General features: G+C 45.3%; 1 protein-coding gene and 1 pseudogene across 1 annotated transcript in view; both read left to right on the forward strand.

The window, feature by feature from the left end:
• Positions 1-27,414, forward strand: part of LOC126161413 (protein quick-to-court) — a 765,830-nt gene that overhangs the window by 203,925 nt on the left and 534,491 nt on the right. The gene's annotated exons all lie outside the window — the stretch shown is intronic.
• On the forward strand, positions 15,588-15,705 carry LOC126164250 (5S ribosomal RNA; annotated as a pseudogene).

A 27,414-nucleotide genomic window follows, 5' to 3' on the forward strand; every position in this document is an offset into this window, starting at 1 on the left:
GGATTTGAAAGTAGAACAGCGAGGAAGAAAACCGTTCATAAGCAGGGTAAATGAACAGAAGAGCCTAGAATTTGCAACTCTGCACCGAAATAAAGATTCCACATTTTGGAATACAGTACTTTTCACGGATGAGAATAAGTTTAACATCTTCCAGTGCGATGGACAGCAAAAGGAGTGGCGAAAAAGGAATGAAAGTAAGAAGAAGAGAAATCTTGTCCCATCATTGAAGTATGGTGTTGGAAATATTCTTGTGTGCGGTTGCATGTCTGGAGCTCGAGTTGGGAATTTAGTAGGTATTATAGGTAAATGGAAGTATCACACCATCTTAAAGGAGACTCTGAAGCAATCTGCGGAGAAACTGGGACTAAGAACATATTGGGTGTTTCAGCAAGACAATGGCCCCAAGCATACGGCCGTTGTGGTAAAAGAATGGCTACTTTACAATGTACCAAAACAGTTGCATTCGCATCCCTAGTCACAAGACATTAACCCAATTGAACATCTTTTGGGAGAACTATAGCATAGGGTAAAACAGTACATCAAAAGTAAAGATGATTTAAAAGCAGCCTTAGTGGAAGTGGAATAACTTTACATCTGCGTACACAAAAAAAGTTGGTGGAATCTATGCCTCGACGTTTGAAAGCTGTTATCGAAGCAGAAGGCGACAATATAAAATATTAAATTGGGCCTGAAAGTAAAGAACATCTCAGTGTACGTTTACTTTTGTACCTGACCGCAGTTTCATTTGTATGCTCAAGATGTCAGTATATGGAATTATTATTAATTATGCAGTGTATATGTTGTTTTACAGTTCCTAAAATGTCTGTTTATGTCACAGTAAGTGAATTCATAAAATTTTCTTCATTGATTTTGACTTCAAGTGTTATTTTTAGGGTGTATGTAGATTTTAGTGTCCGACTGTATATCGAAAATACCTTGAAATCACGTTAGACGGGACACTTCATTTTAAGGAGCTCTTGACAGGAACATCAGCTAAGCTGAAAAGCAGAAATAACATTCTCCGTAAACTTTGTGCCACTGGTTGGGAATCGTAAGCAGACCCTCTTCGAGTATCAGCACTCGCACTGGTATTCTCAACAGCAGTGTACTGTACGTCCGTCTAGCTTAATTGTTCATTAGTGAAAACAGATAGATATACAGCTTAAGGACGCCTTGCGCGTTTTTAGTGGGTCAATACGATCTATTCCCACATAACGGTTACCTATCACGAGCCACATTCCACCGCCTGATACTAGATGGAAGACCGCGCTGATGTGTGAATACCAAAAGATTGCTGATACCAGTGACCTTCCAATATTGAACGAGGAATTCCCTTCGGAGTGAAATAGACTAATATCCAGACATTCTACTTTTATTACAGTCAGGGCTTTCAGAGAAATAGAATCCAGTGCCATCGTTGAATGGAAACACTGCTGGCACAGAACTGTCCTCCACAAGCCTGAAACTGCGAAGCACGCAGAAGAAACCCTCCGCATAAGACCAGCCTCTGGCAATTTGGACTACCCTCAACCGCATCCGAACGAGCCATGGAAGATGTGCAGACACTCTCCCCAAGTGGGGGAAACCTTCATCACCATCATGGGACCGCGCTGCGGAACGACAGACGGTTGTTGATGTTATATCAACGTGTCCTGCACATGCCTACAAGATAGGGTGTCCATTCGTCCCGTTTTTCCCGGAACAGTCCCGTTTTTTACCAAAATGTCCCGCTGTCCCGAAAGTTTTTTGGGGGACGCTCAAATGTCCCGTTTTTTTATGATTCCGCTTGGTTAGAGTATTTTAAGTTACTGGTTGTTTGACTTGCTATTAACTGCGCAATTATTTACGCTAGGAAGCGTGTGATGACTTTCAGCTAACCCCAAACATGTACCGAACTGTCAAAAATCGCAAGTAATTTTAAATATTAAAGAATGGTGTTTACCATTTCTCACACCTTTTAAAGCATTTGATTGGGTTAATACTGAAAAGGAGCAGCTACAGTGGAATGATATTCAGAACTGTTGTGTTTTTGTTAAAATTATTGTACCAAATTTTCCTGTTGATGAAGGCGAACTGTTCGATGAATTTTCATGTGCACAGAAATTCATAAAAAGTGAAGGAGACAAATAAAGTGTTAGTGCAACGTGGTGTAAAATATTTGCTTATTTCAAAAGTAAAAACATTAACATGAAAAACATGATTCATTTGGTGGAGTTTTGTCTGGCAATTCCTGGGTCAAATGCTGCTGTGGAACGTGTGTTTTCGTTACTGAACTCTTTGTGGTCAGATGAAAAAAAGAAACAGAATGAAAGTTGAAACAGTGAGGGCCTTGCTCATTCTCAAAACACACTTTAATGGTGTATCGTGTACTGACTTTTATGATGCAATTTAAAACGAAAATGCACTTCTTGATAAAGTACATAAAAGTGAAAAGTACGGTGATAGTGTGGCAGATGAGTTGTAAAAAGTGATTTGGGATAATCTGAGAGCACGTTATAAAGGTAAACTTGTATCTGTATTAAATTTAGTCAGTACAATATTTATGTCCCGTTTTTTCCTTCATTGTCCCAGGTTTTTCACTAATTTATTTTAAATGTCCCCATTTTCAATGAAAATGAAATGCACACCCTACTACAAGGGCTCTTCCGAATATTTCCTGACAGCGCGGAATGGTATTATAAAATACACGAAATACCTTGATATCCTGGTCCTTTGTGTTATTTTATGCTGGAGAGCTGTGTTTAAATGTTGTCATGCAGTTTAGTAATCTTTGTACACGTATAGCTATCCCTGTGACTCAAAAACTCATAATGTATGCTATATGATAAATAAATAAATAACTCTACTAAACTGCAGATTTGACATTTCCAAGTGCCAACAGGAAATACAGTGACTTTAGTAGTCACTATATACAAGCTGATCCGTTTGAGACATCAAAAACGTAGAACACTATACACAAGAAACTACACAAATTTATTCTTTTTAACGGTACGTACATGTGTAGGAGAGTCTGGACTTTGCGTGTGAAATTTGTATCTCAGCACATTAGCAATCAACTTGTCCGCCATTGCGGATGCGGCACATATCATGCCTTGCGTTCAAGTTGCGACTCGTGGCGCTCAGCGTTTCTGGAGTGATTTGCTGAAGGCCGTTGTAATATTGCTGCGTAGGTTGGCCAGATTCTGTGGTCTTTGTAGATATAATGTTGACTTGAAAAATCTAAAGGCGTTAGGTGGGCGCTGTTAGGCCATCGGATGGGTCCACCACGGCCGCACCACCAATCGTTGAATACCTGGTTTCCCACACTATGACAGACCAATGCGGTGGAAATGTCGTAGTGTGAGATAATTGTGTCCAGTATCCCGTCTTCCTTACTTGAGGGACTACATACTGCTCGATCATTTCAAGGTAACTGGCTGCACGAACAGTCTCTTCCGCGAAAAAGAGTCGGCCAAAGACTTTCTAGTGGGTCACCCAACACCACACATTCACTTTATGGCCTGCTCTTTCGAGATCGATGAGAAATGTGAATTGTCGGTTCCCAAAATGATACAGTTATGCATTTTGACTCGTCCACTCATAAGAAATATCGCTTCGTGCATAAACGTCCACCGATTTAAGCACTGATCGTCCGCGTCCTACCGCCCACACATCGTAACTAATTGGTGTAGAGCTCATTAATTCAGCTGTCAGTGCTCGCGTGCGCTGATGGTATGGATACATGTTAAGGCACCGTCTAATAATCGTCAGACATGCTGTGTGTGATGTATTCAACTCTGCCGATCAATGGCGGAGTAACTTTCGTGCACTCCTGTGTCATGAACTCATGACTTGTCGAATATCTTCTTCCTTGTTTCTATAACGATGCCTTCCGCCTGCGTGAGGCATCCATAATCAGTTTTCCAAGAACATGTAGTATTTAACACTGTCTCGCCTGATGGGACATACCTACCGTCTGAAAACTCGATCGGTCTCTAGGACACTTGAAAATTTCGAATGTCATACGACACATTGAGCACATTGTTGTGGCGTAACAACGATTTTCACTTAACAATCGAGACACATTGAGCGCGATAACTTGTGCCACGGCCGTAGAACGTGTTTCCTGTAATTGTGACATAGTCACGCAGGAAGAACGTAACCACCTAGGAAATCAATAGTACTGCGCAATTGCTGTACTGGTCACTTTAAGCCACAAGCTGATAAACCAATGACTTTATGTGACGCGTTTCGGATAAAACACACCTTCAGACTGTCTGCAGACCAGAAATATATAGCAAATAACAGAAAATGTAAGTATGCAATAATACACAAGAGTATGAAACTACAAGTATCGTCAAACAGCTGAAGTACACACCATGAATGTCTTGGTGATAAGATACACTCCTGGAAATGGAAAAAAGAACACATTGACACCGGTGTGTCAGACCCACCATACTTGCTCCGGACACTGCGAGAGGGCTGTACAAGCAATGATCACACGCACGGCACAGCGGACACACCAGGAACCGCGGTGTTGGCCGTCGAATGGCGCTAGCTGCGAAGCATTTGTGCACCGCCGCCGTCAGTGTCAGCCAGTTTGCCGTGTCATACGGAGCTCCATTGCAGTCTTTAACACTGGTAGCATGCCGCGACAGCGTGGACGTGAACCGTATGTGCAGTTGACGGACTTTGAGCGAGGGCGTATAGTGGGCATGCGGGAGGCCGGGTGGACGTACCGCCGAATTGCTCAACACGTGGGGCGTGAGGTCTCCACAGTACATCGATGTTGTCGCCAGTGGTCGGCGGAAGGTGCACGTGCCCGTCGACCTGGGACCGGACCGCAGCGACGCACGGATGCACGCCAAGACCGTAGGATCCTACGCAGTGCCGTAGGGGACCGCACCGCCACTTCCCAGCAAATTAGGGACACTGTTGCTCCTGGGGTATCGGCGAGGACCATTCGCAACCGTCTCCATGAAGCTGGGCTACGGTCCCGCACACCGTTAGGCCGTCTTCCGCTCACGCCCCAACATCGTGCAGCCCGCCTCCAGCGGTGTCGCGACAGGCGTGAATGGAGGGACGAATGGAGACGTGTCGTCTTCAACGATGAGAGTCGCTTCTGCCTTGGTGCCAATGATGGTCGTATGCGTGTTTGGCACCGTGCAGGTGAGCACCACAATCAGGACTGCATACGACCGAGGCACACAGGGCCAACACCCGGCATCATGGTGTGGGGAGCGATCTCCTACACTGGCCGTACACCACTGGTGATCGTCGAGGGGACACTGAATAGTGCACGGTACATCCAAACCGTCATCGAACCCATCGTTCTACCATTCCTAGACCGGCAAGGGAACTTGCTGTTCCAACAGGACAATGCACGTCCGCATGTATCCCGTGCCACCCAACGTGCTCTAGAAGGTGTAAGTCAACTACCCTGGCCAGCAAGATCTCCGGATCTGTGCCCCATTGAGCATGTTTGGGACTGGATGAAGCGTCGTCTCACGCGATCTGCACGTCCAGCACGAACGCTGGTCCAACTGAGAAGCCAGGTGGAAATGGCATGGCAAGCCGTTCCACAGGACTACATCCAGCATCTCTACGATCGTCTCCATGGGAGAATAGCAGCCTGCATTGCTGCGAAAGGTGGATATACACTGTACTAGTGCCGACATTGTGCATGCTCTGTTGCCTGTGTCTATGTGCCTGTGGTTCTGTCAGTGTGATCATGTGATGTATCTGACCCCAGGAATGTGTCAATAAAGTTTCCCCTTCCTGGGACAATGAATTCACGGTGTTCTTATTTCAATTTCCAGGAGTGTATATAAACACAGTATGTAACACACAAAGCTGCCATGGCAGGCTAACTTATTAACTACAGCGCGACAACCAGGAAAACAACTTAAGCCAACAGAGGGCGGCGATGAATGCAAAAGTAGTGTTACGTAGCGGTAAAAGCAGAACTTTTTCTTTTTTATAAAGAAACAAAATTAAAGTTTTGCAAAAGTTTGCAAAGTATGAAGAATAAAATATAAAAATCGAAATATACAATTATTTACACTGAAGAGCCAAAGAAACTACTACACCTGCCTAGACCAATGAAGTAGTGCTGGAGGGAGTTGACGCTACGAATACTGCAGGGCTGTCCAAGGGGATAATCTCTTCTGAATAGCACGTTGCAAGGAATTCCGGATATGCTCAATAATGTTCATATCTCAACTGCACACACCCCACACCATTATAGAGACTCCACCGGCTTGAACAATCCCCTGCTGACATGCAGGGTCCATGGATTCATGGGGCTGTCTCCGTACCGGCACGCGTCCATCAGCTCGATGCAATTTGAAACGAGACTCGTCCCATCCAGCAACATGTTTCAATTCATCAACAGCCGGCCGGGGTGGCCAAGCGGTTAAAGGCGCTACAGTCTGGAACCGCTCGACCGCTACGGTCGCAGGTTCGAATCCTGCCTCGGGCATGGATGTGTGTGATGTCCTTAGGTTAGTTAGGTTTAAGTAGTTCTAAGTTCTAGGGGACTGATGACCTTAGAAGTTAAGTCCCATAGTGCTCAGAGCCATTTGAACCATTTTTGAATTCATCAACAGTCCAATGTCGGAGTTAACAGGCGCAGGCGAGGCGTAAAGCTTTGTGTCGTGCAGTCATCAAGGGTACACGAGTGGGCCCTCGGCTCCGAAAGCCCATATCGACAATGTTTCGTTGAATGGTTTGCACGCTGACACTTGTTGATGTCCCAGCATTGAAATCTGCGCAGTTTGCATAAGGGTTGCGCTTCTGTCACGTTGAACGATTCTCTTCAGTCGTCGTTGGTACCGTTCTTACAGGATCTTAACGGTCGCAGCGATGTCGGAGATTTGATGTTTTACCGGATTCCTAATATCCACGGTACACTCGTGAAATGATCGTACGGGAAAATGCCCACTTTAACGCTACCTCGAAGATGCTGTGTTCCATCGCTCGTGCGCCGACTGTAACACCTCTTTCAAACCCACTTAAATCTTGATAACCTGCCACTGTAGCAGCATTAGCAGATGTAAAAACTGCTCCAGACACTTGTCGTCTTACAGATGCGTTGCCGACCGCAGCGCCGTCTTCTGCCTGTTTACATATCTCTGTATATGAATACGCATGCCTATACCAGTTACTTTGACGTTTCAGCGAAGAAAATACCATCTGCAAAAAAGACATGACAGTTGAACAAAATAAAAAATCCACAACAGTTATATAGATTCAAACGATCAAACAAAATTACATAAACAAAACAAGTGTTTTTGACATTCGGTGTTTGCACTGTGAACAGCGCGGTGTTGGCTTGCCTCCCGGAGCAAGTTCACACCTTATTGATTCCCATCATTCTCACGTACATAACAAAAAGTTGATGAGATAGATACATTAACTTAATATAACGTTGTACTTATGTTACATCTCAAACGGATTATCCTGTGGTTTTTTTTTTTATTGTCATGTTGTCCACGGGAAATTTTGTGAATTGCTTGGTACAATGATGGTCTTGCCGCTCTTCTACAGTCAAAATGGTTACGAAGCTTTACAGAACGGTCCCAGAATAGCGTCGCGTCCTCAGTCTTTTCTCTGTCACTCCCTTATAGAGCCCTTATCATGCCTCAGAAAGGGACCGATTCCAAAACCCTGACGTACGGTACAAAAGGGAAGCTATCAATCGTTTGACATTCAGGGAATTTTATGCGCTTCTCCTCAAACGTAGTTCTTGAGCGACAGCACTTTTGCAGACTAACCGAATCACTTATAAAAATTTGTCAATTTCAGAATTACGTCAGTTCTGTGGACGTGCATGCCTGTGTGTCAGCAATATGTCACTGACATAGGCTGGTGGCAATATGTTAGTAAGCTTTCATATAGTCATTCCTAATATGCCGAATGCACAGCATGCATCCAAATAGTGTTACTTCAGTAGTCAAGTGACTGTACTATTCCGATTGTAACTGGTTATTTACGTTCGTGTAACACGAATTTCAGTAAATTCAATAGCTGTCATTGGAATCAATTTACGCCTGAAACTGTGAGCTGTGCTGAGGTTCACGTTGGTGCTGTTTATAGGTTTCCGCCCCCCGTTGGAGGTCAGACGGTATCGTTTAGTTGACATGGTTGCGGTTGTTTGTCTTCTTCTCGTGTCGACTGGCGCCACTCGGGTTCGCAAGCGTTGCCTGTCCGCTAGTGGCAGCAGCGGCGGTTATCGATATGCAGTAACTGTTGCCCTATCTTTGGGGCGACGTCGTTGTTTCTCCAGGTCGTGTGAGTGGGCCATTTCGGTTGGGGTCTCAGGAGGAGCCAGGTCCGCGCAGTGTGAGAACGTGCCGGGACTGATGGCAGCACATATGGACTGCCGGATGGAAGGGCTGTGGTCACGAGGGTGTACGACCTCGTCGTATACCAGATCCAGCAATCTTTAAGATGAGTGCATTTCAATCCAAGTAGAGAAACCTCCACCATTGTGATATCTCGCGATTCTCCAGTGACTTGGGTTCGTGTATTGTTCCATCGTTGCATTTGGTTTATCGGACGTCAGGTAGCTTCAGCAAGATTATCATTAGTCATTCGTTAGGCTGCCACTAGTCTGAGTTACAATCTTGTGGAGTGAATGCAACTCTTGGCTGCCTATCTCATCGCTCGTGAAAGTGTCTGTTGCCGGACGTTCTCGGAGGTCGATTCCTGGAGCACTGTCTGTGGCACCTTGGTTCTTGTAAGATATGTGTGTTCTAAAAGGAGGTCTGATGGCCAGTAGTTCAGTGTAACGCTCCTTCAGTCCACGCCTTCTGCGGGTATAATCTGCCTCAGTACCCTTTAAGGAAGTTATGTACTGGTCCTTGTGTTTTATTATTGTATGATTTATTACAATAGTCTACCCTGTAAAGCCTACATTAAAGGTTATATATATCTAGTTAATAGTTCTGGTCGCCTTCCGGGATAAATCTAGCAGTGTAGTGTTCAGAGGATGTTAAGGGTTGTGTTAAAAAGTTTACCATCATCTTATTTCACCCGTTTGGTGATCACTTGCTTGTATTTTTTTTAATTAATCTTTGCTATTGTATTTGTTGTTTTACAGCAAGTTTCTAAATTTTTTATATTATTACCGTTCCTGACCTGTAATGCCTTCAGCGTGATTGTGGTCATTTGCCTTAAAATTCTAATTTGGTATTTGTATTTTGGCAGTAAGCCTTAAAACATTATTTACTGCCATTCCTGGCGTCCTTTGCCTTCGTGGCGACTTACCTGTAATGTTTCAATACCTGTAATTTGCAGCGAGTTTTAAACAATTCTTAATTTATTGCCGTTCCTGGCCTGTAAGGCCTCTTGCCCAGATCACAGTGGCTTGCTTTTAAAAAATTGTATCTGTATTTAATGGTGATTTGCTAAATTGTAACTCACTGAAAACACTATTATTTACACTGTTGTTTATTCCTTCGTTAATGACGTTGTAACCTCCCCACTGAATTATTTAAATTAGAAACCATGAACCAAGTGTAACCTCCACACAAAAATAATAATTAAATGAATTTTATACATTGTAACCTCTGAACAAAATTGGCTCCCATCTATAATCTCTGTGCAGAAATGCATTCACATTTAATGTAACCACAAAATTCAATTCCTAAACCCGGAAATAATAAAAAAATTCAGTAACCTGGTAAATTTTATGACGCCAGCAGCGCTGCGCCTCGGCCCTGTATTCTGAATAAAAAAAGGAAAAATTCTTACCTCAATAAAAACTGCGAATATATCTGCTCTTACGTAAAAACTTTTCGGCACAGTTTCGTGCAATGCTGGGGTATTTTTTTTTTTTTTATTTTTGGAAGGAATGATCATGCATTGGAAATATTCTTTAAATTGAAATTAATGCTTTTCTTAAAAAATTACTTTATATTATAAAAATTATTATTAGGGCATTTTTTTTAAAAGAAATTAATGACAGTTAATATACATTACTAGATATGCGCAAGGCTGCTTCTTTACCTTCTACGATAATACTCATCCTCCAAAGTCCCGACCAGAGCAGACTGCCGACACGCGCAGGCACGCGCCGACTACTGTCGACAACTGCAGACTACTGAAGACTACTGCCGACTAGCGACAGGCAACAACTAACTACATACTACTCTCTGGTCAGAGACTCTGCCATGCCTCGCCCATCGCCGGCAACGCATACGTCTTACAACGTGTGATATTTTTATTTATTGTTGAGTCTGGAATTACTGGTTTAAAGTAAATTGTGTGTAACTGTAAAAGGCAACCAATAGTAACTGATTACAGCCTCGTCCACAATCGTAACCGAATCCTGCCTTCCCTTGACTACCAGGTTTCAAACTGTAACTGGTTATTATGCACTGTCCTGTCACATTAGTGTGACCACCTGTCAAAAGCCAGAATAAACATCTTCTGGAGTGTGGATCGCTGCGAGACGCGCAAGAAAAGAGTCAGTGAGGTTCTGGACGGCACCGCAGGGATACGGAGCCATACCGACTCCAATGCAGTGGCCAGGTGCGCTGTTTCTGGGCTGAGAGTCCATGACGCGAACAGCCCGATGCAGGAGATCCCACAGATTCACGACTGGGCTTTAGTGCGGGAGATCGGTGGCCAGGGCAGCAGGGTAAACTCATCCTGGTGTTCTTCCAGCCATGCATGTACGTTGCGAGCTGTGTGGCACGTTGCATTGCTCTGCTGGTAGATGCCATCGTGTCGAAGCAAATCAAACTGCATGTGTCAGTGGACATGATCCACAAGGATAGATGCATGGCTGTGTTGATCCGTTATGTCTTCCAGACTGACGACATCACCCAGGGAAAGCCACACGCACGGTGTTTGCTTTCAGACGTTTCACGCCGTTCATGTCAACGGCCATCTGTCCAATGGAGCATGAAACGCGATTTATCTGAAAAGACCACCTGTGCCACGCAGTGGACGTCCAGTTAGGGTGGCGTGCAAATTCCTTCCATCGTCGCCGGAGAACAGTAGTGCATGAACATGGAGCATGCTGCGGAAGCCCATAAGCAGCAGTATTTACTGAACGGTCGTAGAGGAGAGACTGTCTGTAGCCGCTTGGTTCATGTGGGCGGTCAGTTGCTCAACAGTTGCACGTCTATTTGCCTCTGCACTTCTCCACAGCCGTTGTTCACCCCTGTCATCTATGGCCCGCGGTGTAACGCAGTTGTCTCGGTGTTGGTTTTGGATAGTGGCAGTTTGCCATGTATGTTATACTTTAACGACGGCGATACGCGAACGGTTTAAAGACTTAGGTGTTTCGGAAGTGCTTCCACCCTAGGCCTGAAGGCCAATCACCATACCCTTTTCGACACCAGATAAATCGCTCCGTTTCCGCATTTCGACGACTGTACTGTTTTACACGTCTCCCCCCCCCCCCCCCCCCCGATACGCTTTATGCATACTCTCCACTCCTAGTGACCCCACCTGCAGTTGTGAGAGTGGTTGTTTCACTTTGAGGTGAGGTCGGACATAGGCGATGTTAACATTAATGTGACTGGACTGTATACAAAACAGTTATGCCAAAGGCTAAAATATTGTAATCTCATTTCGTAGTAACCAAACTGTCAAATATAATAGCGGAAAGTGCTAATCACAGTGTCGTTCCTCCAACATTAGGATTGTTTCTCCAGCAAGGGCGTCGCTAATCCCTTCCACCTTTGCTCGCCAGTTTAATCACCAGTATAAATAACATGTGACAGCCTTCGTGGTTGAGTGGTTCGTAAGTTCAAATGGCTCTGACCACTATGGGACTTAACATCTGAGGTCATCAGTCCCCTAGAACTTAGAACTACTTAAACCTAACTAACCTAAGGACATCACACACATCCATGACCGAGGCAGGACTCGAACCTGCGACCGTAGCAGCCGCGCGGTTCCAGACTGAAGCGCCTAGAACCGCTCAGTCACAGCGGCCGGCGGCTGAGTGGTGAATCCAGCCGACAACCATGAGGGGGAGCCGGGTTCGATTCCCTGTACTTCCAGGGTTCTTCCCTAGTGGGAAGACTGGTACAGCGTGCATCCTACTGAGGTGCTACTCGACCGGTTAGTAGCGGCTTGAAGATCAAGAAACCCGACACCGACCGTGAGAGCTGTGTGCTGACCACATGACCCTACATTCCGCGTTCGATGACGTCATTGGTAGTGGATGGCACGGCGGTCGGTCGGGCCTGACTGGCCCGTTAAAAGCAGAACACAGAACTTCACCTTTACCACTTCTAAAACAAACCGAAATTATATCACCGCTTGACAACTCCTACTCTGTACATGAATTTCTGAATGTCCAAACATATGGGCGTGTTGTGTGTGTGTGTGTGTGTGTGTGTGTGTGTTTAAGAGGAGGAGGAGATTAGTGTTTAACGTCCCGTCGACAACGAGGTCATTAAAGACGGAGCACAAGCTCGGATTAGGGAAGGATATCGGCCGTGCTCTTTGAAAGGAACTATCCTGGTATTTACCTGGAGCGATTTAGGGAAATCATGAAAACATAAATCAGGATGGCCGCAGACGGTTTTGAATCGTCGTCCTACCGAATGCGAGTCCTGTGCGCTAACCACTGTGCCACCTCGCTCGGTGTGTTAAGATAGAGGCTGTTTAACCACAGACTAGTACATTTCACTGCGTCTAAAAAAAATAGCTTAAGACGATCATGTAAATGGTCTGAATGTTGCCACATAATTTGCCGAAGAAGTGTACTATAATTGTTGAACTGGATGGTTCCACATTACTGCGAGAGGTCGCAACATGCAAATAACTGACGGAAAAAAAAATCACAGCACGAATAAGGAGATATATGATGTAAACGGAAGTTGGTAGGCGTGTTTCTACATCTGAAAAGTTACGTCTTTTCAAGTTTCGTGTCAGTCGCTTAAGAGTAGCGCTATTAGCGCGACCATGCGGATGCAAGCCAGGTTTACTTTAAATACACGCTGTGACGGTCGTGAGAGTTGGTTACGTTTGAGACTGGACGTGGTGAGTAGACGCTAGTCAATAATGCCTTTAATGTCCGTCTGCTTAGCTGGGTGGTAACGTGCTTGCCTCCCGTGCAGCGGGGTCCGGGTTGGAGATTATCTCCGCTCGTGGACTGGGTGTTGTGTTGTCCTCATCATAATTTCATCCTCATCACCAGCGCACAAGTCGCCCAATATGGCGTCGACTGAAATAAGACTTAGTGTCTGCAACCGAACTTCCCCGGACGGGGCGTCCCGGCCAACGAAGCCATACACTCATTTCATTTCTCATTTCAATGTCTTTAATGTGACAAAATTCCATTATCAACACCTCACTGAGTTTCGACGAGGACGTGTAACAGGGCTACAAGGAGCTGGATGTACCTTCTGCGATACTGCAGACTGACTTTGCAGGAATGTAGCCACTGTACATTATTGCTGGCAGTGGTGGTCACGGGAATGTATGGTCACAAGAAAGCCGGGATCCGGGCGGGCGTGTGACACAAGCGAGAGGGAAGACCATCGTGTTCGACATATGGCTCTGACACATCGTACTGTATCTGAAGCAGCAATATGAGGAGCAGTTGGCCCCACAGTGCCACAACAAAATGTTAAGGGGCTCCGGAACGCCCTATAATTGCAATGTTAAAATAACGCTTATAAATTACATCTTTCCTCACAAAGTATTTGAGGTAGGGCCGGCCGGGGAGGCCAAGCGGTTAAAGGCGCTACAGTCTGGCACCGCGCGACCGCTACGGTCGCAGGTTCGAATCCTGCCTCGGGCATGGATGTGTGTGATGTCCTTAGGTTAGTTAGGTTTAAGTAGTTCTAAGTTCTAGGGGACTGATGACCTTAGAAGTTAAGTCCCATAGTGCTCAGAGCCATTTGAACCATTTGAGGTAGGAAGTTAAACTTTTTACAGATTATTTATTGGAATATGGGCTACAACTTAACAGAGGGATTTTACAAAATTTTAGTTCACTTATTAAAGATGATTTTTTTTCAATTGTAATGAAAATTCACAACATTTTTTGCAATTTTTTATTTATATATTCAAAAATATACAGTTTTTTGGAAAAAGGCTGTGTTAAATTATGCAGAAGGTACTGTGTAACATTTACTGAAAGTTTGAAACAAATGTGTTTGGAAGATCCTTAGAAAACATGTAATTAGTATGAGAAAATAAAAGTTTTGGGAATCGAGCGACAAAGATTGGATTAGTGCATTCCAGGTCCATAGGATGGATTATCTGCATCCTCTGCTAACTCCTCCTCCAGCTTCCTCTTGTTCCTCCTCCTGTTTACTCTTTCTTGTATTTATAGACTCTTTACAGCCCTGTCTGCAGCCCGAAGGCGTTCCTTGTCTAAAGCAAGCATCGCTCGTACCATGTTAGAACCTATCTTCATTCCCATATTTCTAAATACCTTGCACCTTACAATGTTGCCATCATTGAAAGTCGCAACAGCATCATACACACCAAAGTGAAGTGTTTCTATTCCAACAAATACAGTCTTGGGGATTCTCGACCATATAACACTATTTACACTTTCATTGGGGTTTTGAGTTTTTCCGTGAATACACTTTTTCAACAGTTCAGGTGCTGCTAAGTCTCTGAAAATAGGTTTAGCCACAACACATACTTTATCTCACAGCACTAAAATGTACCTGATGAACACGGACGTTAATAACAACACCATTTGACAGCAGTTTAACAGCGCCACAGTGGGTCACGCCCATGTAGAACACATTTCAAAAAAAATTTAAAAAATAGTTGTAGTCTTCGGAATTGAATAAATTATATATCTATTAAAAGGTAATAGTCTGCAGATTCAGAAAACGCAAAAAAGTAAAAATTTAACTTTTCATGATTTTGAGCCTTTCCGGAGCCCCTTAAAGCAGGTTATTTCAAGGACAGCTCCGCGCCAGGCGCCCTGTAACCTGCACCGCACTGGTCCAAAACCACCAACATTTGCGACTTCAGTGGTGCCAAGCCAGAGCTCATTCGAGGGCAGGGTGGAGACGTGTTTTCTTATGAAAGTTGGTTCTGCCTCAGTGCCAGTGATGGCCGTCTGTTGGTTAGAAGAAGGCCAGCTGAGAGTCTTCAACCAACCCGCCTGCGCGATAGGCACTCTGGAGTTAAGGTCTGAGGTGCGATTTCGTGCGATAGCAGAAGCTCTCTCATGATTATCCCACGCACCCCGTCCGCAAATCTGCACATCCGTCCGATGATTCGACCTGGTGCGCTGCAGCTCATGAACAGCACTTCAGAGGGTGTTTCCCGTCAGGGTAACAATCGCCCACATACCGCTGTTGTAACGCGACATGCTCTACTGAGTGTCTACATATTACCTTGAACTGCTCGATCACCAAATCTGCCTCCAATCGGGCACAAGTGAGACATCATCGGACGACTACTCCAACGTCATCTACAACCAGCGTTAACCGTCCCAGTACTGACCGATCAAGAACAACAGACTTGGAAGTCCATCCCACAAACTGACCTGCGGCACTTGTAGAACGAAATGCATGCACGTTTGCATGCTTGCAATCAACATTCTGTCGGTTAAACTGGTTGTCAATGTACCAGCATGTCACATTTGCAATGGCTTATCTCGCGCTAAGGCCAACGGCCTTGCCGCAGTGGTAATATCGGTTCCCGTCAGATCACCGAAGTTAAGCGCTGTCGGGCTGGGCTAGCACTTGGATGGGTGACCATCCGGTCTGCCGAGCGCTGTTGGCAAGCGCGGTGCACCCAGCCCTTGTGAGGCAAACTGAGGAGCTACTTGACTGAGAAGTAGCTGCTCTGGTCTCAGAAACTGACATACGGCTGGGAGAGCGGTGTGCTGACCACATGCCCTCTATATCCGCGTCCAGCGACGCCTGTGGTCTGAGGGTGACACGGCGGCCGGTCGGTACCTTTGGGCCTTCATGGCCTGTCCGGGAGGAGTTTAGCTTAGTTATCTCGCGCTAGCACTAACCGGTGATCTTGTAGTGTCAATCAGTTAAATACACTCCTGGAAATTGAAATAAGAACACCGTGAATTCATTGTCCCTGGAAGAGCAAACTTTATTGACACATTCCTGGGGTCAGATACATCACATGATCACACTGACAGAACCACAGGCACATAGACACAGGCAACAGAGCATGCACTATGTCGGCACTAGTACAGTGTATATCCACCTTTCGCAGCAATGCAGGCTGCTATTCTCCCATGGAGACGATCGTAGAGATGCTGGATGTAGTCCTGTGGAACGGCTTGCCATGCCATTTCCACCTGGCGCCTCAGTTGGGCCATCGTTCGTGCTGGACATGCAGACCGCGTGAGACGACGCTTCATCCAGTCCCAAACATGCTCAATGGGGGACAGATCCGGAGATCTTGCTGGCCAGGGTAGTTGACTTACACCTTCTAGAGAACGTTGGGTGGCACGGGATACATGCGGACGTGCATTGTCCTGTTGGAACAGCAAGGTCCCTTGCCGGTCTAGGAATGGTAGAACGATGGGTTCGATGACGGTTTGGATGTACCGTGCACTATTCAGTGTCCCCTCGACGATCACCAGTGGTGTACGGCCAGTGTAGGAGATCGCTCCCCACACCATGATGCCGGGTGTTGGCCCTGTGTGCCTCGGTCGTATGCAGTCCTGATTGTGGCGCTCACCTGCACGGGGCCAAACACGCATACGACCATCATTGGCACCAAGGCAGAAGCGACTCTCATCGCTGAAGACGACACGTCTCCATTCGTCCCTCCATTCACGCCTGTCGCGACACCACTGGAGGCGGGCTGCACGATGTTGGGGCGTGAGCGGAAGACGGCCTAACGGTGTGCGGGACCGTAGCCCAGCTTCATGGAGACGGTTGCGAATGGTCCTCGCCGATACCCCAGGAGCAACAGTGTCCCTAATTTGCTGGGAAGTGGCGGTGCGGTCCCCTACGGCACTGCGTAGGATCCTACGGTCTTGGCGTGCATCCGTGCGTCGCTGCGGTCCGGTCCCAGGTCGACGGGCACGTGCACCTTCCGCCGACCACTGGCGACAACATCGATGTAATGTGGAGACCTCACGCCCCACGTGTTGAGCAATTCGGCGGTACGTCCACCCGGCCTCCCGCATGCCCACTATACGCCCTCGCTCAAAGTCCGTCAACTGCACATACGGTTCACGTCCACGCTGTCGCGGCATGCTACAGGTGTTAAAGACTGCGATGGAGCTCCGTATGCCACGGCAAACTGGCTGACACTGACGGCGGCGGTGCACAAATGCTGCGCAGCTAGCGCCATTCGACGGCCAATACCGCGGTTCCTGGTGTGTCCGCTGTGCCGTGCGTGTGATCATTGCTTGTACAGCCCTCTCGCAGTGTCCGGAGCAAGTATGGTGGGTCTGACACACCGGTGTCAATGTGTTCTTTTTTCTATTTCCAGGAGTGTATGTTAACTAGACAAATTTATTCCCGAAATTTCATTACTCTACATTAATTATTTTTTTATACTGCAATTTTTATCTACTAACTAACCAGTAAGGTCTCCAGCTGGTGTTCCATTTCCAATATCCAGGACGTCGACGGGACATTCGACTCCATCCTTCCTTTCTTCTCCGTCTGGCGAGTTCAATCATATAGAGCATCGACTGCTTGTTAGCCTCTGAATATAGAATTATGCATGTTCCTTCTCGCCAGTATGTAGCTGGCCGTGGCCATACTGTGTGACGCAAACATGCCGCTACTGGAGCGACGAGCTGCAAAGTGAGCCATCAGGCAGCATTTACGCTACGAGATGCGCTTTTGCCTGTCCCTAATTTAGCGGTGGGTCGTCGCTGTATCTCGCCGCGTCCCAGCGTGCTCTTAATAGCTTCTTTAACGACGTTAAAAATGGTGCCTTAATTACGGTACGTCCCTTCCTGGACGCGCGTAGCAGCACATCTAGAGAGGTTCACCGTCCTGCCGCGAACGGCAGGCATACTGTTTTAACCATCATCTCGAAAAAATAAAGTAAATACAGGGTGATTCAAAGAGAAAGAACAGGTTTCTGTCCTTTGTTGCAAAACAAACTATAAAAGGTAGAAACACATTGCGCACGTCAGTAATAGATAAAGGTTCAAAGTTTTGACACAGGTGCCCTGTTATTTGTTTGTAGCAAGACAAGAGACTGGATTGGAAGAGTTGGACAACAAGATCTTGTTCATTGTTTTGGCCTCACAGGGCACCAGACCTCACACCTTGCGATTTTTTTCCGCGGGGGTGCATAAAAGACAGAGCCTTCGTACCAACTGTGGCAGCTACTCTTCGAGATCTGAGATATCGAATCGTTGAAAGTGTCGATTCAATAAATAGGGACCTGATTAATTCGCGATTGGAATGAAATGTACTACCGTTTTGATGTTTCTCGAGAAACGCATGGTGCTCATGTGGATTGTATAGAATAGTGTCTACGCAGTCATAAAGCTTTGAACTTCCATCTATCCAGTGACATGTGCAGTGTGTTTTTATCTTTTACAGTTTGTCTATAATAAAGAACTGAAATCTGTTCTTTCTTTTTGGATCACCTTTTATTTGTTTGTCTCTTTGTAGGTACTCCATCAGTTTCGAGACTAGGTTAATAAGAAGTAGAGAAACGTTAAGGTGGTGGTTTTCATGCTTCAGGTGTTCCACATAATCTCACCCACTTGAGTCCAACGCACAGAACATTCATTCAACCACGTGAAACTATCACATTCGCACCTCCTCTGGTCTTGGCGAACCGTCAGAGCCCCTTTCTGCACGATGTCGTTTTGTGGGCGATTCCTGCACGACCAAGTCTCGTTACCCGTAGTGACCTGTTCCAAAGAAGAACCGCGTTTTTCACTTCAATCAAATCTCGGCAGACGTTCAAAAATGGTTCAAATGGCTCTGGGCACTATGGGACTTAACATCTGAGGTCATCAGTCCCCTAGAACTTACAACTAGTTAAACCGAACTAACCTAAGGACATCACACACATCCATGTCCGAGGCAGGATTCGAACCTGCGACCCTAGCGGTCGCGCGGTTCCAGAGTGATGCGCCTAGAACCGCTCGGCTACGGACACAATTTCCTTTAAAACAGTCTGGAGAATGTCTTGAGAACTTGTTTTAGGGATAACGGAAATAAATTTCTTCTCAAGCCATTTCGAAAGTTCTGCACACTGTAAGACAGAATTGTAGAAAGTAATTTATTGTACAAAAACCTTTACAGATATTCAATACAATTTCCATGCTTGCTTGTTACACCTTCCGAATGTTTCGGGCTACTTCTGTATTCCAGACAGGGCACCTCATTGTTGAGCTGTCTGATTACTTGGGGTCACCTCACTGGAAGCTTCATCAATTGTATCAAAACGTTTTCCACGGAGTTGTTCCTTCAATTTGGGAAACAAATCAGAGTCTGTCGGACTCGTATCAGGACTGTATGGCGGTGAGGAAGTACTTCCCATCCAGATTTCTCGAGCGTTTCTCACGCTGGCTGGGTAATATGTGGTCTTGCATTATGATGCAGAATGACGACACTAGATGCAAGCATGACAGGCTTTCTTTGACTAATTTTTGGGCCCAAAACATTTTACAGAAATAGCTTGTACTAAGCAACCGTTACAGACGATGCCTGGGCACTCTGTTTGTGGCTAAGACTGTAGAGTCTTGTACCGCAAGGAAGCAAGGGAGGGGATGTTGTTATAGGTGCCCGGTATCCGCTTTCTACAACACAAATGCACACGTGGATTACTACGGTTCATCATTTACATGACCTGGATACTTAACTCTAATAGAGTCCATGTGCTGTGGTACAAGCTCATCAGTAACAATCCTTGCTATTACAAACTTCAGTTTCACTGCTAGGCCCGCTATGGACTCTAATCTGGTCGATATGTACTGTCGAAGCCTGTGACCCGCTCTGCCAATGACTGGCAGTTGCCAAACTGGAGAGTGAGTTAGTGAGGCCCTTCGGTCAGTGGAGGCGCCCTGAATACATGCTGTCGTGAGGGCGTTGGTGGTTTGTTGCACGTCGCTGTGTCTCTGGCCTCTCGTGATAGGAGCGCTTGACCCAGCGCCTGTTATCGATCTTCGCGCTTCATCTTTGCCGACCGGTGTGCTGGCGACAGCTTACGCCAGACCAAAGACTCCATTCATGTCATACTCAAAGATCATTATCAGTTTCACTTTTGACCGTTGGCGACGGGATTTTTTCGTGCGCAGAGAGTCGGAACTTGTCTATCGCGACGGCTGAGACTTCTGTTCTAGCTCAAAATCTCGAATCCCGTTTTCAACAAGTTCAACAATCCTCTTCAACAACTGTTCTCCTTGTGTTTGATTCTGTTGAAGTAATTCTTCTGCGGCTGTTTTGCGACCTGCTTTCTGGTCTTCACTCAGATCATGTGGAACCCATCTGGCAACAATTTTTTTCACCTTTACAGTTTTTACTCTGTAAACTGAAGTGAAAGACATTTTGGTCTCATATGCAATTTCCTCACATGTTTTTCGCCGATCTTCTTTCAAAATGTCATTAACAATAACTTGAGAGGTGTAGTCTGTTGCTGTTGATGGCCATCCATTTTAGTGTTTACCCTTCCTTAACGGAAACAAGCAGACTGTTGTGATACACTCTAGGCCAGTGATTCACAAACTTTTCCTCTGAGAGAACACTCTGAGAGTCCTGGTACTTTGATGGAACACGTTATTTTAAAGATTAATCAATTTTTAAAAAATATCAAAAATTTGTTTCTTTCAGTGATTATTTCTATTTTAAATCATAACTAATAACAAAAATCATAATAAAATTTGAAAAAGTATTTTGTATCGCCTACATGTCGAATAAAAAACGCCATGTCGTTAATATTTTTTCGTGGAGCTTTTACTGACTTCCCGCGGAACACCTGTGTTCTACGGAATACAGTTTGGGAAACTTGCGCTACATTGCTCCCACGTATCTCTCTCAAAGCGTTGTAAATTTCCGCAGAGTTCTTTCCATGTAGGTATTCGATTTCGATGTAGGAACGCTGGTCAGTACATGTAATCCGAACTGATTCGGTTTCAGCTTCCACTGAGCCTCGCTAACAAGTGACATGAATTTCAACTTGATCACGGCACCGTAACGCTCGCGCGTGCAGTGTACAGGACTTTCCAAATGACCCTCGTATTATTTATTTCACAATGACCAGTTCTGACAGAAGCTTTCTGTCATCACCTTTGGAAATTGAAAGTGCATACATACGGGGTGTGGCTATAAAACAACGCGACTGATGTGTCACAGAGTAAGTACGCATGCGCCAAAGATGGACGACCAATAGCTATGAAGCGTGAAGCCTTCTCAGACGAATGCAACATCTCTGGTGTCTGTAGACAAATCAGTGCGACTGTCGCCTTCGTTTGTGTAAGAGCTGTTATTTTTCTTTGCCAGAAAAATGATGAGTGTAATAACAGAGCAACGAATTGTCATGAAGTTCCACATAAACTTAGAAAAAAACTGCAACTCAAACTTACCTTTTACTCGAAGAAGTGTATGGCAAAGACTGTTTACCACGTACGCGAGTTTTTCAGTGATTCAAGTGTTTCCAAGACGAGCGAGAAGACGTTGAAGATCAGTCACGCCCGGGGCGCCCTTCAACGTCAAAAACGGATGGAAAGTATCGAAGAAGTGGGTGATCTGATTCGATCTGACCGTAGGCTGAGTATTCGATCGATTGCTGAAACTGTAGGAATTGACAAAGAATGCGTAAGGCAAATATTACAAAACAAATTTAACAAGAGGAAATTTTGTGTGAAGCCAGTGGCGGTAGTTCTCACGATCCAGGAAAAAGAAGCTCGTAAAAATGTCTGTACTGACACTTGGAATAGCACTGAACATGATCCTAATTTCTTGGAATGAGTGATAACATGTGACGATTTTTTTTTTTTTTTTAACCTACGAGCGGAAACCAAGCGCTAGATCGTGCACTGGAAGGGCCCAGCTTCACCGAGAGCAAAGAAATCTCGAAAGACCAAATCAAGATTTAAAGTGGTGATGACTGTTTTTCTTTTGATATTCGTGAAATTGTGCACCTTCACTGGGTTCCTGAAGGTCAAACTATTAATCAACATTGCTAAGTTGAGGTTCTTGTTCAACTCCATGAGAAAATAAGAAAAAAAAGAACGACTCGACTTGTGGAAGAACGAGTCATGGGCTCCGCATCAAGACAAAGCACCGACACATCCCTCGCCCCCATATCCCGTTAAGAGGATTCACAGGAGTACACCATTCGAGTGTTAGACCTCCCACCTTGTTTGCCTGACCTTGCGCCATCTGTCTTATCTGTTCCCCAAGGTCAAATATGCTTCAAGAACCTCATGGAGGAAGACTTCCAGCACTGTTTCCATCAATGGAGCGCTGTACGGATAGAGGAGGGAAGTATATTGAGGGTGACAATAGCTACTGCATGGTTTTGAAATAACATGTTTTACGGCAATAGTCCCGTTATTTTGTAGCCACACCTCGTATCAGTCACGTAGAGGGACCACATTCCACTCATAATGCACAATAAGCACATTGGTTTGACAGTAAAAATGAAAATTTAAGATGCACATAGATCCAAAAGCGGTCGCTGAAGTGAAATGGCGTAGATGTCAAATTAATCGTCGTAAATCGACAACATGAAGATAAGAACTCTTTTTTTTTGTTTACGACGTAACATTTTTGACACATAAGCTGTTTCACTTCACCGAACACTTTTGGCACTGTGCGTATTTTATATATTCATCTTCTTATTACTGACAAACGAATGCAATTACGCCGCATTGTGAGTGGAGTGTGTTTCCACTAAGTCATTAATATGTATGCACTTTAAATTTCCAAAGATCAGATGATGACAACAAGCTTCTGTCGAAACCAGTCATCGTGAGAAAAATAACAGTTTGCGATCTTGGCTACAGAAGAAATTTCTTTCCATTAAATCGACAGATCACCACTCCTATCGTATAACACGTGTAACCTACGATTTAGGGATGTTCAGTTCGTTACTCCATTGCGATTTCTGATACAACAACGTTGACACAGTACGGCCGTCCGTCCACTACATAAAGTAACTGGTCGGATGCACTACTGTTGTTTGCAGTTGTTTGAGCACGCTGCATAGTTACTGCGCTGCCGTCGCTTATACGTCAGGAATAAAATCAGCCTCGGAACTTTTGGCACAGATGGTGCAGGCGTACATGTCAGGTGCTCCGGGACTTACTGGAACACTAGCACCACAGTGCTGAAACATGCTGTTAAGAGGTTCAAAAATGGCTCTGAGCACTATGGGACTTAACTTCTGAGGTCATCAGTCCCCTAGAACTTAGAACTACCTAAACCTAACTAACCTAAAGACATCACACACATCCATGCCCGAGGCAGAATTCGAACCTGCGACTGTAGCGCCTAGAACCGCTCGGCCACCCCGCCCGGCTTGTTAAGAGGTGCAATAACAAAAAGGCACAACCCATTGATACATCTACAACTGCATCCATACCCTACAAACTACTATGAAGTGCACAGCAAAGAGTACATCCTATTCTATTAGTTATTAGGGCTTTCTCCCTTTCCGTTCCGGTACGGAGTTCAGATAGAATACACAAAAAGCCGATGAACTACGAAAGAATTATCCGAATGGGACGAAAACTGGTAGATGTGACGTACATGCAAAGACAAACAAATGATTACAGTTTTGGAAAAGTTGGATGATTTATTCAAGAGAAAGAGCTTCACAAACTGAGGGACTCAATAACGCGTTGGTTCGTCTCTGGCCCTTATGGAAGCAGTTATTCGGTTTGGCGTTGGTTGATGGAGTTGTTGGATGTCTTCCTGAGCGACATCGTGACAAATTCTTGCGGGCGGTAATTATCTTGCTGAAATGTAAGCCCAGAATGGCTTGAGATGAAGGGCAACAAAACGGGGCGTAGAATGTAGTCGACAAACCGCTGTGCTATGAGATTGCCGCAGATGACAACGAAATGGGTTCTTCTATGAAAAGAAGCACGCCTTTGCTGGACATTGGAGCTCAGTTCCAAGGGGCTCATCATTGCAGACAACTGTACTCCAGTCAGTGAGATTCGAGGCAGACTGGCGAAAACGTGTCCGTAGACGCCCCAGACAGAGGCCGTATGGCGCGACAACCAAGAGTGATTTCATATCAGAATAGGAACGCGTTGGTTGTCATCCGCGGCGTACTTAGAGTACAGCGGTACCTCGATATTATTCTACGTCTCATTATGTGCCCTTTCATGGGAAGCCATCCTGAGCTTCAATTTCAGCAAGATAATGCTCGCCCGCACACGGCGAAAATTCTACTGCTCGTCTTCATGGTTACCCATGCCTACCTCTGCCAGCAAGATCACCGGATCTCTCCCCAAATGAGAACTTTTTGAGTTTTTTGGTCAAGGCCCTTCAACCAGCTCGATATTTTGACGCCAGTTGGGCAGACTTTGGCACTCTATCTCCCAGCAGGACATGCAACAACTCTGTCAGTCAATGTGAAGTCGAAGGGACTGATGACCATAGATGTTAAGTCCCATAGTGCTCAGAGCCAATGTGAAGTCGAATAATTACTTGCAAGGGCAGGAGCGGGAGCAATGCGTTGTTAACTTACTTAGTTTGTGGAGCTGTTTTTCTCGAATAAATACATCATCTAGTTTTTCCTGAAATTTTAAACATTTGTTTTTGCATCACATCTGCCGACTTTAGTCCCATTCGGATAATTCTTCACGGTGCGTCGTGAGAGGATTACCGAGCTGTAGTTCCTTTACTGCACCGGAAGAGGAAAATGCTGCAACAATTCATGTCGAGTCGCTGGAAGTGTACAGCAACAGTGCGCCATGACATGACACAGTTGGTAGGTGGCCCAGACGCTTCCAGTGTGGTCAAAGCATCCAAATGACGAAGAACGAAGTGGCAGACTGTCTCTCTGTAACGAAACAGGGATCACAAAAGAAGTCGAGGACATAAGGGAATGTTCGCGAAGGAAACCAAGAAATAGTAAGACAATTTGGATAATTTTTTGGGAAAAACATTATAAATAACAATAGCGATGATGCAACGAGTTTTATAAAACGACTCTGTAAGGCATTCATGAAAGCAAGAGAGGCAAATGAAATGCAGAAACTTTTCTAGGGATTTACAGACTGTAATGGACAAAGTTCTTGCAAATATTTTGAAAATGATAGCAAGGTCGACGAATTTGCAGTGGAAGCCCAAGCGCCACCGAGTCAGCCAAAACCGTCAGAGAGCGACGATACCACATACGTCCACGCCTTATAGCACAAAAACTACCAAAACATATTCAAAAGTCACACATACGTGTGCAAAGCACATTGAGAGAAAGTTATGTCTTGACTGTGATAGTGCAAGGGGCATCGCGAGCCGAACCCTCATTATGTGACATCCTACTAATGGTGCTTGTGGTCCCTGAAGCACCAGTTGCATGTCAGACAGAGGAAAATAATGTATCCGAGATCCTGAGTGCATCTATGACGACTGCTAGGGCCTCCCGTCGTGTCGTATCTCTAGGTCGACTGCTTCCTTGCTGACGCTGTGTTCGCCCAGGGTTCACACATTCCTGCGAACATCGTCGAATAGTGACGTTGCCCTTTGAGCGCAGCAACACTTCCTCTGTAAAATACTGACCTCTTTCTATAGCGTTCACGCGCCTGTCAGCGAGGCATAGTTACTGTCCAACCGAGTCCACGGAATGAAATTCGCAGAGACTTTATGCCCTGGTATCGGCATGCCCATTGTTTACTATCTAGCTTAGGTGAGCGGAGAAACTGCGCTGCAGTGTCACACATTCTACCATCGCTCGCCAAAGTTTACAAATTTGCGTTTTCCGTCAATACGTATATAAATGCCAGTTTGTAACAAATTTGCATAACTCCTACGTGATGTGTCTTTTTTTTTTTTTTTTTTTTGTTAGACTCTACCTACATTTGTAGAGGTTAAAAGAAAAAACGTTATATGCTCACAAATTAAAAAATGAATATAATAGTATATTCAAAAGTCATTCAGGCACCGACCGAGGTGGCGCAGTGGTTAGCACACTGGACTCGCATTCGGGAGAACGGCGGTCCAATCCCGCGTCCGGCCATACTGATTTAGGTTTTCCGTGATTTCCCTAAATCGCTCCAGGCAAATGCCAGGATGTTTCCTTTGAAAGGGCACGGGAGACTTCCTTCCCCGTCCTTCCCTAATCCGATGAGACCGATGACCTCCCTGTTTCGTCTCTTCCCCCAAAACCAACTAACCCATTCAGGCACAGGAACATGGTTACAGAAGCCGGCAGATGAGCAGATTTCCTAGTAGCTGACTTAAGTATCATATCTGTTCGGACGAGGATTGTTTATAAAATATCGATATATTTATGTGTCCTCACTTTCTCCAAAAGATATTAAGGTATTTCTTTTACAATATATATCGATATCGGAACGCCAATATTCTACTTTTTGAGCTTTCATCACGTCCACTCTTTCTCTTTGACTCTGTGAAGCAAGTGTAGGTGGCACAAAGAAGAAGTCCAATTGCACTGGTAGGAGGAGAGAGAGAGGGGGGGGTGGGGGGGGGGGGATGGCAGTGTGAATAGAATAACAAGATTTCGGATGTGAAGAAACAGCACACCAGTTGCGTTAAAAACAATTTTTAACGTAACTAGTGTGCTACTTTTTCAGATTGGCATTCGTCAAAAACAGCTGCTGAAAATTATGAACAAAAATCTAAATGCGAAGGTTGGTCTCTGGGGTGGGCGGAAACGCTTGAGGGGAAATTCTGACCTAATAAGCGCTCGAAGCTACTAACAGAAACTGCTACGATTCACTTCACGATGCAATTGTGACACTACAACTGCTGGGACGCTGGCGTTTGCAGAAATGAAAAGAACAAGGAAGTCGACATGAAGTAGGAGGAGGAGGATATTGGAGTTTAACGTCCCGTCGACAACGAGGTCATTAGAGACGGAGCACAAGCTCGGATTAGGGAAGGATGGGAAAGGAAGTCGGCCGTGCCCTTTCAAAGGAACCATCCCGGCATTTGCCTGGTGTGATCTAGGGAAATCACGGAAAACCTAAATCAGGATGGCCGAACGCGGGATTGAACCGTCGTTCTCCCGAATGCGAGTCCAGTGTGCTAACCACTGCGCCACCTCGCTCGGTCGACATGAAGTGTTCCAGACAAATCCAATAGGTGGCGAAACCGAACACTGGACCCATCAGACACCTTTTATTGTGCCACTTGCCTGCAGTTGCCATTGTTAGCAAAGTGGTTATCGCCAAGTGTGAACGTGCATCGTTTTCCTTTCAGTTCTTTCTCTAAGGGGTATAACCAGGCTACTAGCTTGTTGATGTGCAAAATATCTAATAATAAATCGACACTTAAATATACAGCTCTGAAACCGGCAGTGTATTTACAACGTGCAGCTGACATTTTTATGGGCCAGTACGTC

This window comes from Schistocerca cancellata, chromosome 2, assembly GCF_023864275.1.
Source record: "Schistocerca cancellata isolate TAMUIC-IGC-003103 chromosome 2, iqSchCanc2.1, whole genome shotgun sequence".
Taxonomy (NCBI): Eukaryota; Metazoa; Arthropoda; class Insecta; order Orthoptera; family Acrididae; genus Schistocerca; species Schistocerca cancellata.